This window comes from Carex rostrata, chromosome 34, assembly GCF_964058835.1.
Source record: "Carex rostrata chromosome 34, lpCarRost1.2, whole genome shotgun sequence".
Classification (NCBI taxonomy): Eukaryota; Viridiplantae; Streptophyta; class Magnoliopsida; order Poales; family Cyperaceae; genus Carex; species Carex rostrata.
In genome coordinates, this window is record NC_135951.1 from 2,285,207 (window position 1) to 2,305,973 (window position 20,767).

The 20,767-nt window shown below is 32.4% G+C and overlaps 1 long non-coding RNA gene across 1 annotated transcript; it reads left to right on the plus strand.

Moving 5' to 3' along the window:
• The first annotated feature begins 549 nt into the window (after positions 1–549).
• On the plus strand, positions 550–1,722 carry LOC144549199 (uncharacterized). Its single transcript, XR_013509620.1, has 2 exons — positions 550–691; positions 1,419–1,722. It is a non-coding gene; the product is annotated as an uncharacterized LOC144549199 (long non-coding RNA).
• The last annotated feature ends 19,045 nt before the right edge of the window (positions 1,723–20,767 follow it).

A 20,767-nucleotide genomic window follows, 5' to 3' on the forward strand; every position in this document is an offset into this window, starting at 1 on the left:
CGAAAACAAAAAAAGATTATCATAATAAGGGATAAGCTAAAATAATATTTTGTTAATTTCTGTCTTTCTCCGGGTTCTTCCCCATGTTACAGTTACTGCTATTTAAATTTTTTGTATGCAATATAATTTTTGCGTTGTACAGGAATTTGGACCTGCATATAATTTTCTTTTGTCCAAACTAATTAATAGAAGTGGGATCTGTACAAATTTTCCAAACCGAGTTGTGCACGCATATATATGACAAAGTGACTTCCTTTTCGAAGTCATATATTTGATTATAAATCCGTGGACTGCATATATATATGACAAAATACTTTTGAAATTATTTAGGGTTTTGAAACTTAAGTTTATGTCTGTACGTGTAATTCATTGAAAATATCATAATAGAATAAAACTACATGCTATAGTCATAATAAAATCTTCCGGAACAAAATTCCTTAAGGGGCCTTTTGCACAGGTAATACAGTTCTTTAAAAGGGCTTATATGTAAAATACAACACAAGCTGCCTCTTTATAAGAAGAAGAGACCCTTTTCTTTTTGTAGCACGCATTTCCATAGAAGACAATTTTTTTTTTTACATGATGCCGTTCCAAAATATAATTCTTTCCTCAATAGTGGTGCTCCTCACCGTTGGCTTAATGCTTATCACCCAAGCTCAAGTAGTGCAAGCTGGCAGAATATCTACCGCAGGTTCATTTATCATATATAGTTCCTTTCCTTCTTTTTAATTTTATATATTTTTTGGTGAATAAAACTGCTTGTTATTACTATATCAATTTTTCAAATATTTTTTTTATAGCTAACTGATGATAACATAGTATTTAAATTAGTACTCCAGAATTTGCATCAAAATTTTAAAACAAATTGAATATAATTCGTGTCATAACATGGTTTTTTACCCTAAATTTTTTGAATTTGACTGGGCGTAAAGCATAAACGATAACTAGGTTAACCAGTCTCCTTGCAAAATTCTTACTATATCCTCTTATTTAATTATTTGCTTTTATTTTATGGACGACTAACATTGTATATCTTCATTTTAATTTATAATTGCATTAGGCGCACCTCAACGTAACTTCCCTAAGTTTGTATGGATACACCAGAAATTTCCCTTTTTCTGATAGATAACTGAAATATAATAACATAATATTTTTCACCTGTACTTCATAATTTGCATCAAAATTTTAAAACAAATTGTATATAATTCGAGTAATTACATAATTGGTTTCTTGTCCAAATTTCTATCATTTGGGAAATCTCCAATTTTGACTGTAAAAAGCACAAAAGATAACTAGTAAAATAAGAGGACAGTAAGAAATTTCAAGGAGACCAGTCTCCTTGTAAAATTCTTTCTTATTTATTTGATTTTATTTTAAGGAAATCTAACTATATATATCCCCATTTTAATTTTTTATAGGACATATTGCTATTCCATATTACCCTGCACCGGGTTCTGCCCAACCCAGTGGGCACTACTAGAGGGAAGGCAGGAAGTTGAAGAAAAGAGAACACAATTTCTCATTTTTTTTAATATGATTATAATAAGAATAAACAAATCAATCTAGCTTGTTTCAGTTTTTGGTAGGGATGCAGCGGTTGTGGAACAATTGTATGATTTTTTTTTTATTTTGAAAAATATTATATACTGTTTGAGATAACACTGGTCTATAAGGTGTTCTCTATTCTAATGAATATGATGAGGCTAATAGTTTGGGATGAAACTTCCATTAGACAATAAATTACTGATGAAATATGTTTGTAGATTTAGTTTGTTCATTTTTTTAAGAAGAATTTTCTAAAAGTTATTTTTACTAATAAAATGAGTTGCACAAATCATCAATTTCACCAGAAATTGACACGCAAGTATTTCTTGAGGATTAATTGATTCCTCATTTCTCCAATTATTCAGTTCGTAGGAGTTGCAAAGGAAACATCAATTCTATGTCAAAAAAAATGATTAATATTTGTGGGAGACAGATCTTTTTTGTTTAGGGAGCGCCTAATTGTCCTCCAAGATAAATCTCTCAATTATCCTCTGAACTCTAACAACCTGGGACTACACTCTAACTACCTTGTCAAGACTACGTACTTTTTGGAAATATCATCAACAAATTTAGAATAGCGCGTGCATGCAAGTATTGATACATGCGCGCGCAAGTATTAATATACAACATATCAAGTATTTATACCTAACGTACAAAATATTTAGAAAAAAATGGACGTATCAATTTTTTTGTTCTCTCTTCCATCACACATCCATCTTATTTACATTTTTAGAGGTGGTGTTTTTTTTCTCCTTTCATTATCTCCCATATTTGTGAGAATCTATGAGGATTTTGCGAATCTCAAATTACGAGCGTCTTCTACGCAATTTTCTCTTTGAAATGAGATTCTTGATGAAGTACTTTTGAATTCTTTGTCATGCAAGTATTTATATATCTTTGAGCAAGTATTATCCCCTGTTATGGAAATGTAGATAGTTCATGAGTCAAATATTTGTATCTAATATATTATATCAAAAAAAAAATTCATATGATAATGTTTCAAACTAATAATATCAAATATGAAAAGTTTTACACATCGTCATGCAAGTGTAAATAATTCATGTTTCAAGTGTTTGTACCTAATAGATTCTATCAATTTTTTTTTTCAATATGATACTAGATAGCATCTGAAAATAATAATATCAAATATTGCAAATATTTTTTTATATCGTCATGCAAGTGTGAATAGTTAATGTATTCTACCAAAAATAATTATGTGTCACTGAATGATGTCTCAAAGTATGAATATCAAGTATTCAAAGTATTTATAGCTCGTCATGCTAGTGTAAAATAATTCTTGTATCAAATATTTGTACCTAACATATTCTATCAATTTTTTTTTTATATGACTCTGAATGATGTTTGAAAATATTAATATCAAATATTGCATGTATTTATACATTATTGTGTAAGGTAATAGTTCATGTGTCAAGTGTTTGTATCTAACAGATTTTAGTAAATTAGATTATTTTTCATATGACACTTGATGACATCTAAAAGTATTAATATTAAATATTGCAAATATTTATACCTTGTCATATGAGTGTAAAGAGCTCATGTTTCAAGTATTTGTACCTACCATATTCTATCAAAAAAAAATTCATATGACATTAGATGACGTCCGAAAGTATTAATATTAAACATTGCAAGTATTTATACATCATCAAGCAAGTGTAAATAATTCATGTGTCAAGTATTTGTATCCTATCATGCAATAGTCTTTTTTTTTTTTTTTTTTCCATATGGTACTAAATAATGTCTGAACATATTAATATTTAATATTGTAAATATTTATACATTGTCATGTAAGATGTGTCTTGTGATTTTACCATAATGTAGACGTAAGAATTTAGATTATGAACAAAGTATACCACCATTTCTAAAAAAATAAATCAAACTAAAATGAGATAAAGTATCTGATTCATATTCAGATCAACTCTTCTCTTAGCCACCTCACATTACAAAATCCAGAAGTGTGATCGAATGAAAGCAAGAACACTTTATGCAAGTAAACAAAGCAAGACCATTATCTAATATCCAATCAGTTGGTGTGTGCGTGCTGTACTGTTTGCACTGACGCACTATTGTATCTCTCGTTAGTAACAGGTTATATACTGTTATCTCCATCCTAAAAGTTCCACAACAAAAAGGTTAAATTAACAACATCTATTACCTGGTAAGCAGCTTCATTTACTCAGGGTCCGTGATAGAATCCAAAGCATAGATGAAACTGTTCTATTTAAATTCTGAAAATAACTATCTGGATCGGTTCTATTTAAAACCGATCCAGATTATTGACTATTTGGATCGGTTCGTATCTAGGAACCGATTCAGATGAGCAGTAATCTGGATCAGTTCTATTTAAAAGCGATCCAAATAGTCCATATTAGAATCGGTTGAAGAACCGATCCAGATTTGTTTGGCATCTGTATCGCTCTGATCAGGATCGGTTGTATTCCGATACTAATATGCGTATATAACCGATCCTGATTCCATTTTTTCCACTACTAAGACCATATACGGCAGTGACAATGCCGTATGCTGGTTAGACATGAGTATCATAAATATATTTCGAATTAATTTAGAAGGATATCATCTAAACCCTAGATGATACCTATTTATGTGATTTAATTCAATTGCTAACACCTTTGCCTGAAACCTAGACAAAAAAAACTGTATAACACCACAGAAGAAAATTGTATAAAATTATTGTATCTTTACTGCTTTATATAATTTCTTTTATGAAAAAATTCTTCATTCGCATTGTACTCAATCACTACGAAGTTCCCAATCGATATGGGTTGGTGGCGCAAGTGATCGGAAAGCCGACACTTTACTATTAGTGGAGCAGGCATTGGATTAGGATAGTCAAAATGTATCCGCGCCCACACGATTTGTCCAAGTCATTTTAATTATTTGTATTGTTAAGATTAAACCCCCATAAACCTCAAATATCGTTTGTACCTATGTAATAAGAATGAACAAAAGATATATGTTTTTTTTAAATAAATTATAAAATAATTGTAAGTATTCTGACTGAACATAAAATGGGTATGTTTATTATCATTAACAAACTTTATTTTAAATTGGACAGGAAAAGTTGGAAGATAATGATTTTTGTTGGTGCTCCATTTACTAAAGTTGTAGGCATCATCAACCAACTTAATTGTTTGTGGATTGCACTGCACGCTCATCTATCTATTATTATTATTATTATTATTTTTTTCTTTCAATAATTCGAGGGGCTACTTTTATTATTACGTTTATTAGGCCTGAAAATGAATTCGGTAAACTCTGTCCGAATCCGCTCCGTATAAGAATTCAAAAATGGATAAACGCAGCAGATAATTTTTTGGTTCCGAATTCGGATATTTATTAAATAGAGAAAATAAATCTGAATTCTATTAGAGATAAACAGAACAGATACACGGACCTAAAATGAAGCGGGTTACCTAACCCAAATCTGCTTTTCTTATCAAAACCAGGGTTTTTCTTACAAAGCCCTGCCTTGGACTTTAATACCCCATTGTGGGACTAACTAAAGATTCTGGACCGGAGCAAATTTTTTATTTTTTTGGCATTACTAAAAACATGTTTGTTTTGATTATAATATATGTATTATATTATATAAATGAATTATTCATATAACTTAATTTTTTATTATCACAGCAGCAAATGTTTCTCTACAAAGATAACTTCATGATCACATTACCCAAGTTCATTATAGTCTCTAATTTGAACCTACAAAGATAAGTCTACCCAAAATATGCACCTATGTCTAACAAGACATGCCGTGTTCTCAGCTCTGCTGGCCCGTACGTATATTCGGCACGCCGTGCTTTTGCAATACACTGGTTAAGAGGTGTAAACATAGTGGATACGGACAGACAAAAGCTAAATCGTATCCATATCTATTTTAAATTAATTGCAATAATTTCCTTGAAAAGTCTATATATAGAAATGAATCCTTGGAGGGTACCAGCTACATCATAAACAAATCATGATAAAATAAATTCCAAAAATGTTAAAAACAAATGCTAAGAAAAAATTTAAGTAAAAATAATTATGATGTAAAAACAAATTTAAGTAAAAAAAAACATTAAATTTTTATTATATGAACTTTTGGCTGGATCCAAATTTATTTCTAAATTGAACACCATCTGCTAATTTATTAATAATAAATAATTAAGGGAAAAAATGATTATGCTCAGTGGCTAAGATTCTCATATTACTTTTTGAGAATAAAATGCCCTTGCTAGCCCATCTCTATCCCAAAAAGAGAGAGCAACGACTTGAGTCAAGTAAGTCTGGATCTTTCTTAGTTTGACAACCAAAGATCTTAATTTTTGGCAATGCATAATCATCTGCTTTATATTGTCTTCTTTTTCTTAGGATAGTGCTTATTACTGTATTAATCTCAGTCAAAAGGACTTGTTAAGTTTGTCATTTAGGCTGTGTCCATAGAAGGAAACGGCCGATCCGGGTTGGAATCAGACCGTACCGATCTGATTTCAGGCCGAGTTGAACTATTCGTGATTGTTTCGTCCAATTTTGGCTGTAAGGGACCGATTCTAGTCCAATTTCGACCGGAACAGACTGATTCCATTCAAATTTCAGCCAAAATGATTTGATTCCACCAAAACGGCCGAAATGCGCATATTACAATCTCCAAATAAAATTCCCTCAGTGTGAAACATAACTACCACCACAACATACTAACTTTTGTTGCTAGAAACATAACTACATTTACATATATTTTGTAATTTGCACTATATCTAGTCCATTCAATCACAGATTGAGAATTTTGTTGTATTTTTTTCTAACTGGACTTAAGTAAAATAAAGTGAACTATGAAGTTGTACAGAATAAATATTTTTTTTTTTGTAGTTTGAAAGTGACCCATGATTAAATTATTGAATGTAATGTGAATATTCAAAGAGTGTGTTTTTAGTTGTAATGCTTTTTGTTATATTATATTAGTTGATTATTTGATTGTAATCACTTTTCTAAATAGAAACTATTGACAAATTATTATTTTTTTCAATTTTTTTATAATTTTTTAGTATAAAAGAAGCTTCTCGTAAAAAAGTCCAAGTTTCTAATCTGACTCAGCTGATTCTGACTGATTCACCTGATTCTGATTCCACAGTCAAAATTTTGAGGTAATTTTTAAGTCCTTGAATAGCTCTATATAAGTGGATATATTCGTACCTTTCTTTTAAGGTGATTTTTAATGTTTCGGGAAATTTTGTTATCATATTATACTGTGTTTTGTTATCATATTATTTTTTTTATTTCAGTTGAGACAGGTAATTCTTATTTGTCAAGCAAACGAATCCGAGGCTTTCTGACAATGTATCTATTCTACAGCTATAACATTTTTTTAAAATCAAACAAGGCAATAAGTTTAATATGATGTTCATTTTATAAATTTTGATACTTACGAAAGTTCAACTGCATGATTAAAAATAATACATTTGTATTAATTGGACCATCTTTGCCAGCTGTAAAGGACAACCAGTTTACACATCCTATATTTAAAACGAAAAAGGGTACTGGTCAACTGTACGTGGGTCCCCCCAGCCAATCTGGGTAGTATAGGTTGGTACCAAAATGTACCAAAAAGTATATATTCCTGTAGTTATGATTTGTACCAAGTATTAAATAGTATTCCTGCAGTTGCTTCCTTTTCCTTTTGTATGGTTTTGGACTGTTCATAGTCAAGTTTAATGGGTAATGACACATTTGCCTTTATCTCAACGGGTTCTCTGTTTTCTGAATCGGGATTTATTTGTCCGTTTTTTTTCTTTGAGTTACCACCCTAATAAATCTGAATTAAATCATTACCACCCGATTATGGACAATTTTATTTGTATCACCCTTGCAGACTGGGTCCACGCACAGATCAAATCAAGTGCGTCGATTGAGTATGCAAACCGATTCGGTGCACAGACTGGGTATGCGAACTGATCGGTATGCATACTGGGAGAGATGCACCTATCCGTGCACGGACTGGATACGCGACGTATCCATAGAAGCATAAATCCCCTCGCGCACCGAATTTTTACCACTCTCCCTCCGTCTCAGCACACAGACGCGCACGGAACAGCGTGGTTAACAGTAAGAAGGCGAAAGAAGAATGCGTCATCTAAGGAAGCAAGGTTCCTTCAATCTTCAAGGGTTGTGGTTATGCTTTTCTTATTTTATTTCTTTTATTTTGTCATGGCTCTAAGTAGCTAAACTTCTCCTCTCTTGAGTTAGATGTAATTGAATTCTTTATTATTCCGTTTTATATTTATTTTTCCTTTATGCCTATCTTGAGATTTTGTTATTATTTGAATTATTATTGAGACGTATCCTTGCAAACATAGTTCTTACTACTATATGCCAATGTCTTCCACATACCTATATGCATTGAGTCGTTGCGTCCTAGTGTGAGAGACAAACATGTAAGTACTCAAACACTACGGCTAACGAGGCTTAGCAGCGGTTCAAAAGCTAAGGTTCAAACCTATTGGACTCCCTTGGTAGGATACAAGTATATGTTGCATGACGAATTGTAATTAGAAATTTACTTAGCAATAAGTAGGGTTTAGGGTTACTACTTAGCGAGTAGTAGGGGATTATAATTGGTTAGGTTAGTGTGAGTAAATTATATTACATATCATATGACAATCTGAATTGTTCCACACAAGCCGATCGAAAGATAGGAGAACCTTTCAAATACATGCATATGACTGAGACCCGGGCAACCGTAGGGAATAATAGTACCGATATCTTAAGATGCGTATGGCTCTGTCTGCGCGGTGGTCTAGACCATATACGGCAGTGACAGTGCCGTATGCGGGTTAGACATGAGTATCATAAATATATTTTGAATTAATTTAGAAGGATATCATCTAAGAGAAAAGGTAACGTCCCCCGGGCTACAGTCCCCCGAAAATCCCCATGTATAAAAGCCTTCCCTTTTTAGCTTAGTTCTGACGCGCTTTCAACTGCCACAACTGCCATAATTTCAAGTACAATATGTATGTTTACAGGATAATATGTGTATGTTTATAAGATAATATGTGTATGTTTACAGGATAATATGTGTATGTTCACAGGATACTATGTGTATGTTCACAAAAAGTGGTCCCCAACAGCTGTCACACGTTTTTAATAGATTTCACGCGTTTTTAAAAGCTGTCACGCGTTTTTAACAGCTTTCACGCGTTTTTATGTTGACAGAATTTGTTGAATTAGTTTACAGGATTTTGTATTGATGTTTACATAATTAGTTGAAAATATCCGGGGATTTTTGGGGGACTGGAGTTCGAGGACTGTTAGCTGCTACCATCATCTAAACCCTAGAGGATACCTATTTATGTGATTTAATTCAATTGCTAACACCTTCGCCTGAAACCTAGACAAAAAAAACTGTATAACACCACAGAAGAAAATTGTACAAAATTATTGTATCTTTACTGCTTTATATAATTCCTTTTATGAAAAAATTCTTCATTCGCATTGTACTCAATCACTACGAAGTTCCCAATCGATATGGGTTGGTGGCGCAAGTGATCGGAAAGCCGACACTTTACTATTAGTGGAGCAGGCATTGGATTAGGATAGTCAAAATGTATCCGCGCCCACACGATTTGTCCAAGTCATTTTAATTATTTGTATTGTTAAGATTAAACCCCCATAAACCTCAAATATCGTTTGTACCTATGTAATAAGAATGAACAAAAGATATATGATTTTTTTAAATAAATTATAAAATAATTGTAAGTATTCTGACTGAACATAAAATGGGTATGTTTATTATCATTAACAAACTTTATTTTAAATGGATGTAGGCGTCATCAACCAAATTGGACAGGAAAAGTTGGAATATAATGATTTTTGTTGGTGCTCCATTTACTAAAGTTGTAGGCATCATCAACCAACTTAATTGTTTGTGGATTGCACTGCACGGTCATCTATCTATTATTTTTTTTTTTCAATAATTCGAGGAGCTACTTTTATTATTACGTTTATTAGGCCTGAAAATGAATTCGGTAAACTCTGCCCGAATCCGCTCCGTATAAGAATCCAAAAATAGATAAACACAGCAGATAATTTTTTGGTTCCGAATTCGGATATTTATTAAATAGAAAAAATAAATCTGAATTCTATTAGAGATAAACAGAACGGATACACGGACCTAAAATGAAGCGGGTTACCTAACCCAAATCCGCTTTTCTTATCAAAACCAGTGTTTTTCTTACAAAGCCCTGCCTTGGACTTTAATACACCATTTTGGGACTAACTAAAGATTCTGGACCGGAGCAAATTTTTTATTTTTTTTGGCATTACTAAAAACATGTATGTTTTGATTATAATATTGTATTATATTATATAAATGAATTATTCATATAACTTAATTTTTTATTATCACAGCAGCAAATGTTTCTCTACAAAGATATATAACTTCATGATCACATTATCCAAGTTCATTATAGTCTCTAATTTGAACCTACCAAGATAAGTCTACCCAAAATATGCACCTATGTCTAACAAGACATGCCGTGTTATTAGCTGTGTTGGCCCGTACGTATATTCGGCACGCCGTGCTTTTGCAATACACTAGTTAAGAGGTGTAAACATATTGGATACGGACAGATAAAAGCTAAATCGTATCCATATCTATTTTAAATTAATTGCAATAATTTCCTTGAAAAGTCTATATATAGAAATGAATCCTTGGAGGGTACCAGCTACATCATAAACAAATCATGATAAAATAAATTCCAAAAATGTCAAAAACAAATGCTAAGAAAAAATTTAAGTAAAAATAATTATGATGTAAAAACAAATTTAAGTAAAAAAAATCATTAAATTTTTATTATATGAACTTTTGGCTGGATCCAAATTTATTTCTAAATTGAACACCATCTGCTAATTTATTAATAATAAATAATTAAGGGAAAAAATGATCATGCTCAGTGGCTAAGATTCTCATATTACTTTTTGAGAATAAAATGCCCTTGCTAGCCCATCTCTATCCCAAAAAGAGAGAGCAACGACTTGAGTCAACTAATCCAACAATCTAAAATCTCGCTGTTCATCTACAAAACAACCAAATAAACTTGTAGATGTACGTATGGCAAAAAGGACAATTTTAGTGAAACTTCACTTGGACCAGAGGTCAAGAGAGAAAATAACAAAAGAATGTACTTGACATTGCGTAGAAATTTGCTAAGATGACACTAACAGATATGGTATAAAAAGCATATCGTTGGACTACAATATTATTTGTATTTTATTGGTATTTGTGGATCACTACAGAATACAGATATATAAAGGTATATATGGAACGAATAACAGATGTGCAACCGCAGAATAATTAATAATATAAAAATATAAAATATAAATCACAAAATTGATATTAATAAATCTGTGTAATATTTTATATATTCGTAATCCTTTGTTTTAATAAAATGAAATTGACTAATTCAATGCCAAAGCTAACTCTTTCGGGTCTCTTCCCTTGTTTCTCAATTTATGATGGAAAAACAAGCAACCAAAATTACATATCAAATTTTAAAATATTATTAAGTTTTTTAGTATTAGTTACTAATGAATAAGTATCAATCCTAAATTTGTAGAGTGTCATTATCAATTAACAATTGTTGATCAAATTTAAAAAAAATTACAAATCATTAACTTCTGATTTGGTCCAAAATTTTCTCCCAATTTGACCCCCTATCTGCTAATTAACTGTCCTGAACTATGATATCTCATTGAAATAATACAAAAAGAACCTAGAATAATTAGTAAAATTCCCTAATTATCAGCAATATTTCTATTTGATTAACATACAAGAATATTTGTAGAAGTGTAATTTACTTTCTTCTCATAATATATTAAAATAGGTATATCAGCTTTTCATCAAAAGGAGATATTAAGTTAATGGATTAATAGCCGAGGGGTATTTGAAATTCTTGCAGCGTGCACTCTTCAATAATCTTGAGTGGTGTTTCCTTGTCCTCAAAAATCTTCTAATTTCGTAGTTTACAAATTGACCAGCTAGGCTCTTGTAAAAAAGAGGGTTCAAATTAATATGGGCTTCTCTGGGCTATAATATGAAGGTCCCTGATGGAGACCTATTGGGCTGCTCTCAGTGGGCTCAATCACTTAAATGTATGATTTAAAAGTGTTGTGTCGCTGACATTGTGTCCCCACTCCAAGGCTTATTCCTTTTTTACGAAGCTAAAATTAAGAAGGAATTGATGTACTGGGACCTACATGGTACCACATGAAAATATCTCTTATTTGTTGTCTTACCTGATTTAGTTTATCGACTTCATAAGTTCATGTTACAACACAAACATAATTACAATACCTTCTATATGGAAATCTGCACAATCCACAACATGTCAAGTTCTTGAAGCTGGATTTTAGCAAATATACTTGAAAATAAAAAGGATTCATCTCAAATTATGAAGGATAAGTTTGGCTGGAAAACGAGGTACTTTGAATTTAATTTTATTCGTTTGGATCATGAAATTCATAGGACCAATATTTTATCACAGTAGCACTAATTATTTATTTTATAAGAGATTATCCCTGCACGGCAATTAATGCATAGCAGAAATAACTATTTTATTAAAAAGGCCCATTGGTTAAGCCAAGAACAAAAATTGACTGTCAGCTTACTTAGTCATTCTTATGAGGACAAAAATTGATGAAAAAATGAGTAAAAATATAATACAAAATCAAAGAAAATTAGTGTCCCCGGAGCACCTCTCTTCCTTGCATTGGTACTGTAGCCTGACTTCAGAGAGATAATTTCATTTCTCACACTAACCAATTCTCTCTCTTAGACAAGAGCTTCTGAGCTTCTGACCTATAAGTTACGATACGAGTGGGAAGTAAAACAAACATTTTACTTCCCAAAGCATGGTAGTCCAAGTAAGAGAGAGAGAGGAGACAAAAAATTTTATTTTTTGGAAATTTATTACTATCTATTTAGAATTTTTAAAATCACTTTTTTATGGTATAGAATCCATCAAAAAACAACTATTTTTTCTACCTATCTATAAATATAGTATAGAATTCCCAAGAATTGAAATATTTGATGTCTGAGCACATTTCAATATGAAGATCATGTTGAACAGTTTGAATCGACTGTTTGAACCAGTGTTGTAAAAAACGTCTGTTTAGACCGATTAATCATTGGCGGTGACTAAACCGTCATGAATTTTCCCACTAATCGCCCGATTATTTTCAATTATGGCCTATTATTTCCGGTTATTCCGGATTAATCGCTTGGCAGTGCTCTGTTCGTCTGATGACCGCATACCGTTATTTACAACACTGGTTTGAACTATAAAATTTAAAAAAATATGAAAGTGAGTAAAATATGTCTAATACTTCATGAAGCGCAATTACCCAACTCTCTATGAGTGTGTGTAGTGCGCTGGCTGGCAATGTAGTTGAATAATAATTTTTCTGGGTCATAAATGATGAATCAATCAATCGTAATTTCCTCCAATGATAATTCAAAATCGAGAATGAAATGGGTTGGGTTGGGCCGTTGGGCTCGATTTTAGTTTCCTCCTATCTTCTTCTAAATTGTAAATCTCGTTCTCCCTAGAAGAGAAACAAGCTTTTTCGTAATACTCACTATTTTCTCTACATCGTTCTACAACCTTCAATTTATCAAATCAAAGCAATATCTTCTTCTATCTTGTATCTATAGTTTGATTATTGTATATTTTCAAAATTTTCCTTGTAGAAGAAAAACCAAATCTCAAATATTAATGGAAAGAAAATCTGGTTTACAATTGGATTGTAGACTTATTCTTTTTTTAATTATGTCAAATATATATATATATACAGAGAGAGAGTGTTCGGTGATTGTGCTTCATACTCATATTTTATGATTTCGAAGTGCAAACAGTCGATCCAAAGTTCAAACAGTCCTTCATAATAAATGTGCTTGGATATTAAATTTTACATTTTTAAAATTTTTACTATTTGCTTTGAATTTTTGAAAATCATTCATTTTTAATGATCTACGATTTTATGAAAAATAGTAATTTTAAAAAATTGTAAAATTTGGTCTCCAAGCACATTTTAATATGGAGATCATGTTGAAAAATTCATATCAACATCTTGGACTCCATAATTAAAAATATGATTATTTTATTAATTGAAAATAAAAAAAATATCGCAAAAATAGTTCCTTTTGCAGGTAAAATCGATATCTATGAAAGACTTGACAATACAGTAGTTAATGCTTATTTAACTTCTACTTTTTCTTTTTCAGTGGAGTGGGGTCACTATGTCTATATGTTTTGGTGCTTTCCTTTTGGAGAAATTGTAAGAGTCACATGCATTGGTCCTAGGGTGTTCATCAGTTCGGTTTGGTTGAAACTGAACCAAACTAGGCAAACCAAAGTTATAATTCGGTTTTAAAAATAGAACTGAACCGAACCAAATTAACATTGCAACCGAACCGAACCGAACCAAAGTTTTATTTCGGTTTGTTCGGTTCAAACCGAAATCTATTAATTTGTTTATTTGGTACTGTAGCCTACCACTACTATTGCTTCATGTATCTGTACAGAAATGAACTAGGATGATTGTAGGAAGGTGCAATAATTGCAGATATTGTTATGGGAAGTACTTCTACTGCAATAATCTCCAGTAGCTATAATTTGTTGCCATTAGATATTTGCCTTGATGTCGTAACGATTGTACCGAAAGTCTCTCTTTCAGTTGAAGAGGGCACATAATTAGCATTTCACAAGCCAATAGATTAATTATAAATCCAGACTTTACAATATATTAACTGAGTATTCCTGAAAACACATCAAGCTCCATCTACAACCAACTCGTATCCGGGGGAAGGATTGCATGGCAGTTCACAGAGATATGGAATTACAGTATTCCTCCTTCGGTGAGAAAATTTATCTATTTGCTCCTGAATGATAGGATAGGAACTCAAGATCGCCTACAGAGTAGGGGGATGATGTGTGATACACACTGTGTACTGTGCACAGTGCATGTGCTCGGAAGAAACAGCAAACCACAACTGTTTTCAGTGCACCTTTGCAGCAAGAGTTTGGAACGGGATTCCAGCTATGTAAGGAAGGAATTTAATGACGACAGGTCTGATGGTATAAGACCGATGGGAAGAGAAAAGGATCCGGTTTGCGGGGTATAGACAGAATATTGCGTATGCAGTGAAGTATTTTTTTTCTATGAGAGTAACTATTTTTGTTTGAAAAAGATTAACGCAGAAACAATTGAGAACTAGAAGATTTAATGAATGTATTTGAAGTTTTTTAATCTTTATTAACTATATCCTAAAAAAAAAAAAATATCAATATCCCCACTTTTTACTTACGTTATACACCAAACATATATAAATATTTAAATTGTTGTATCTTAGACGTAATCACAAAAAAAAAAAGAGAATGACAAATTTACTCAGAAAATGAGAATGACAAATTTAAATAACTTAATATAAATTAATTAAATATACATTATGTCCATCAATAGTCATTATTTCTCATGGATGTCATTTTATTGACCAATATGTGGACACATCAAAATACACTTTCAGATCGAATTTAATATTTCAGTAATATTATTAGCAGTGGAAAAAAAAATATCATGTGCTACAATTGGAGATAGTGGCACCGGATTACATTTTATTATGAATCCTTTTAGTAAGATTTTTTGTATTAATTAATTAGTAGTATACAAATCGAAGAAACAAAAAAAATGAAGGCAAATATTTGTGATTGCGGGAGGCAATTTTGTCCAGGCTCTTTATCAATTGTCATGTTACTTGCGAGCATTTATTTTTAAAATGTTATGTACAAGTATTTTTTCTTTATCAATTACCTATATATGAAATTAAATTTGTATATTGTCTGGGTTAACCCAAAGTATGCTTCATACTTGTAAACGAGTTCGTGATACAATTATTTCTGAAATTATATTAATTGTTTGCACTCGGGAAAAAAAAAATTGGTTAGCTTCGTGTACTAAAAGCCACTTTTTTGTACGGTGGATTCAATCAATTACAATTTTCCTTATCTACCAAAAATAAATTATTTTAGTAATCAAATAATACAAAAAAATGCAGCGTTTTTTTGTGTCACGGGTCAATTTAACCAACCACCCACTAGACAAGTCCCGAAAAGGAAGCGTTTTATAAATATATTAAGCGATGAATATTAATAGTGATTTAATTCAGAAATCAGAAACCACTTGGAATATAAATTTTTTGCTTTTAGCTTACCCGTCATCAGATCTGGGGGCTCTACTGCTCTTTACTCATTTTTCATTTCCACAACTTAGATCTGAGGTCTCTGCACACACTCTTAATAACTCCCACAGGGGTGTGCTTGTGCCGTTGAGGAGGATCTTGAGAGGCTGATGCAAACTCTAGAGCGGATTAAGGCCACACTGTACGATGCCGAGGAGAGGGAGATCAGAGAGCATTCCATCAAGCTCTGGCTCAAGGAGCTGAAGAAGTCGCTTATGATTCCGAGGATGATTCCATCTGCTTTCCCTTGTGAAAACTGGATGCCTCATAAGCATTTCTTGTGTAACCTTGTACCGATACTCGCTGAGTACATCCTCGGCATCATAAGCGACATTCTTCGGCTCCTTGAGCTACAAATTGATGGAGAGGTCTCTGATCTCTCTCTCCTCAGCATTGTACAGCGTGGCTTTGATCTACTTCGGAGTTCTCGTCAGCCTCTCCAAATCCTCCTCAGCAGCACGAGCACATTCTTTTTGTGAGTTATTACAATTTGAAGAAGAGGAAGATGGAGCATGCGCAGAGGCTGCAATTGAGCGGAGCAATTTGGTGGCTATCAAATTCCCTGCCATTTTGTTCGGTAGATTAATTTATGTGAAGAGGGAGGAAAGAACCTTATCAGATCTTATTTGTGAAAATGAGGAAAGAGGGAGAAGACTTTGTACAAGTAGTCAATGTTTATTTGACGTTTTGTTTTGTTTTTATTTTCTATTTAACGAGAGTGAATGGAGTGGGGTCACTAATTATGACCTTGTCGAGCATTAAAAAAAAATATTACCTTGTCGCAAGGAAGCTTTTGGATCAATTTAAGGCGTGCAAAAGACTTACAGTACACACAGTAGTCAATTGACGAGGAGAATGAGCTTCAAGACCGTCCGATCCGCTTCAAGATATGTGCATTTGAAAATTGAAACAGCTGCATACGGATTTTAAAGCAGAGTGCACGCATCTTAAAACGGATCGGATCTTCTCTTCTCTTCTCCTCTCTCATTAATGATGAGAATGGATGAATTTAATACTTTAGTTGGGGTGGGGTCCCTATGCCTATAGCCACATAATACGTACCTTGCGGCCTTGCTTAGGGGTGTCAATGGGTACGATACGGGGAGGGTGGAACCATTTTCATACCCATACCCACTAAGAATTGACCTTACCCATACCCTACCCATACCCGTTAAGAATTTTTCTTACCCTACCCTACCCATACCCGTTATGATTAACGGATAACGAAACGGTAGTGGGCGAATAACGAAAATACCAATATAATGGTTTGGACAGCATATGGTCAATTTTGTCATTTGTTACATTATTTCTTCTAACATTTCATTCCATCTCATTCAATTATTAAATATATATATTCATAGTATAACCTTGAGAAAGCTGACATGTAATGCAAAATTCAGACGCTAACACCTGAGCTGACATTAATGGATTACTTATTTATACCAAACAATACATTATTGCCAGAAAATAAGGTGAGGAAATATTTTCTTTGAAACATGGAATATTTTTATTTGTAGAATTGAGAAAAAGGCAAGAACGATGAATAAGGAAGAAAACAAGAAAATGAATTCGTTGATATATATGTCTCTAGCGTTGATACAGGCATACAACAATATGAAAAGAAAAAATAAAAATAAATTGGATATAATATTGATATATTTATATATAATATATTTCATATAATTACCCATTACCCAACGGGTACGAAATAACCTTTACCCGTACCCATACCCGTTTATCTAACGAAAAAAAATCTTTATCCATACCCATACCCAATAGACTAACGAAAAAAAAACCTTACCCATACCCGTCTTATCGAATACGATATGGGTAGGGTAAACGGGTAAACGGGTGTCATTGACACCCCTAGCCTTGCTGTTTCTAAGAAACCACCTTCACCTGTCAAATAATTAAGTTGCAATAATTGAATTTCAAATGCATGCTGACTGGGCCTTATTGCAGCTTTTAAAGAAACAACCCTACAAAAGAGAAGAATTTTACAAAAGTGTTAGTAAAAATTCAAAAATAATATATATATATATAAGGAAGTTATGCGCAAATAAATGGGGCAATTTGGTGCCTCCTCTACAACCTAAATTTGTTATGCATATCCCTGCAGAGTAAATGGGGAAATATCACATCTACATCTAAATTTGTTAATGTCTATGCACCTCTGCTTCCCCATATTATTTCAAATGTCATATGAAAGTTCTTTTTTATTTAAAAAAAATGAATATTTTTCTGTTATGCTAAAAGGATACATAATTACTTTTGTTTAAGAATGCAAATATATAGGAGATATTCTATTATGAAATTAAATGTGCATATGAGAACAGTGGAAATAACAAAGAAGTATATACTTGACACCATATGAAATCAGAGAGAAAGGGAAAACGAGAAACACATAATTTTATATCAAATTATATTCTTTAAGATGGCTTCATTGCAAAATTACCTTGACAAACTCAACAAGTTGCCTACATCAATTATTTGTGAACCAGTGATTATGTCTCCTCATTGGAATTGTTGGAGTGTGATTTGTGCTTTGATGGGGTTTTCTAACTAGCACTATTGTTGATTGAAAACTATAAATTACAAAGGGGTGATTTTGGAAACCCCTCCACACTTGATCTCAAAAACTCCTTCAAATCTTTTCTCCGACAGCTGCCAAAATAAATATTAGACAATAACATAATTAATATGACAAATCCAAAATAATTACACAGGAGTCACGCCAGAAGATGAAGGGTCCAGGATTTAACATACAGAATTTTGAAAGGGACAAAATAGTCAATTTATCTATTAATCATTATTAATTGATATTTTAGTGAAAATTAAAAAAAATGGGTATATTGATAACTAATTTTGAAGTTTTGATGGGAAATAACTAATTTAGTTAAATTGAACAAGTTATGACTATACATCCACTCACAAATTTACCTTTCAAAATATCATATAAAAAGTTCAAAAATATCATATTTACCTTTCAAAATTAGGAAAACTCACATATTTACTCAGTATAATTATTATATATATCAGATATATCCAAAAATATTAAAATAATAAAATTTATGACTATACTACCACTTAATTGTTTTCACTGTGCGCCAAACTCCAAACATTGCCGTCTTTTGTTCCCTTCTCTCTCACCCCTCTGATTTGGCTGACTCAACTTCCGCTCCACTTGTCTCATATAACATATATATATATTCTTTCCATACCTGGATAGGAGATCATGGTCGATGGACCACTATCGAATAAGATCTAAACTATAGGTTTTGTGTTAATTTCTTGCTCTCTGCAGGAGATTGTTTTTTGAGATGACTGGTTTCAGAATGAAAATCGGAGAATTGATTAACAGGTCATTATGCTAATATAATCGGAGAATTGATGAACACGACATTGACTGCTTTCAGAATGAAAAACACGGCATGTTGGGTACACATGTCGGCATGCATGGCTAAGGACACGGCACAACGTGGCACGCCTTGTTAGACGTGCCATATTATTCTCTGTGTTGTGTCCTAATTTTCTAAAATCACCATGTTTAAACATGGCAAGTCTAGACACGGGTACGTCCCGGCACGGAACGTCTAGACAAGATTATTTAAAAATACTTCAATTTTTTTAATCCTTATTAATATTTTCTTAAATTATACCAAAACAAAAATATTATAAAATATTTTAAAAATACTTAAATTTACAACAACAAAAATGTAATTTAATATTTCTGATTTTTAGATATTTTTCAGATATTTTGACATTAGAATCGGCACGACATATAGAAGCACGTTGTACCAAACCGTGTTGTGCTGTTAAATGTGTTGTGTTCATCTCGGTTACTGTGCAGCACGGTACATCTATAAATTTCGATGTGTTGGCACGGCACAGCCTCGTTCTGGTGTAACAATACACGGTACGCCAAAACACAGTACAATACGGCCACAATACCCTACTCTTAAGCTTTCAACTAGGATATCCTTTCAGTTTACCTCCAGTCAATGCAACTTTTCAGCATGCTTGTCGTTAGCTACGGTACATTTTCCAATTTTGGGTAATGCAGAAACAAGTCAGCATCTTTTGTTTTTTGACAACGATTATGGTTTTAATTTGTTGGAATAGTTGACGGAAGACAGATAGGGTGGCAAGGGACAGGCCTATGTTTTTTCTTTAAGAAGTAAATTTGTTTATCTCGAAGTTTGGCATCTGATTGTAAAGAAAATGATACCAAGCCAATGCAGGTCAGCTGGGCCGGACCCATTGGTGCACCCGACCCAACCTAACTAATCAAATTAATTTATACATTTCTTTCTACTAATTCGTTCATCTATACAACCAATTACTTGAGTAAAGTTTCCACAAATCTTTGGTTCCTTGTTTATCGCAGAACAAATTTTTTGCATCTTATCTGGTCGATCATCTGTTTTTTCACTTATTTTTTTTGTTTTCATTTAGTCTTTTTTCATTGAATAGTGTCTATTAATTATACTCAGTCGATCTCAGTCAAAATGAATCATGAGGTGCACTGGAATAGTGTCTGTTTCCCTTTTACGCTTCATTCTATACGTTCTATGTAGTTGGGACCTTTATCAATGGCCCAGCAGGTGCCTTTATATCCACTTAGTTACACCTCTGTTTTCTTTTATATCTCAGCCCAGAGAAGCCCACACTAATAAATCAATAGTCCAAGAACAAAATAGCCAATCCATTATATTTTGTTTCTTTTCTCGGATTTCAAAATGCCCGTGGTTAATTAATCAATCCATTAATCCAATCAAATTTGAATCATATTGTGCATGTTGTGCACTTTTACAAAAATTGTACAACACAAATTAATTAAAACTTTCATTAAACATAGCTAAATATGCTCAGTCCTCAGATCTCTTAATTGGAACAAAAGTCAGGTTTTTG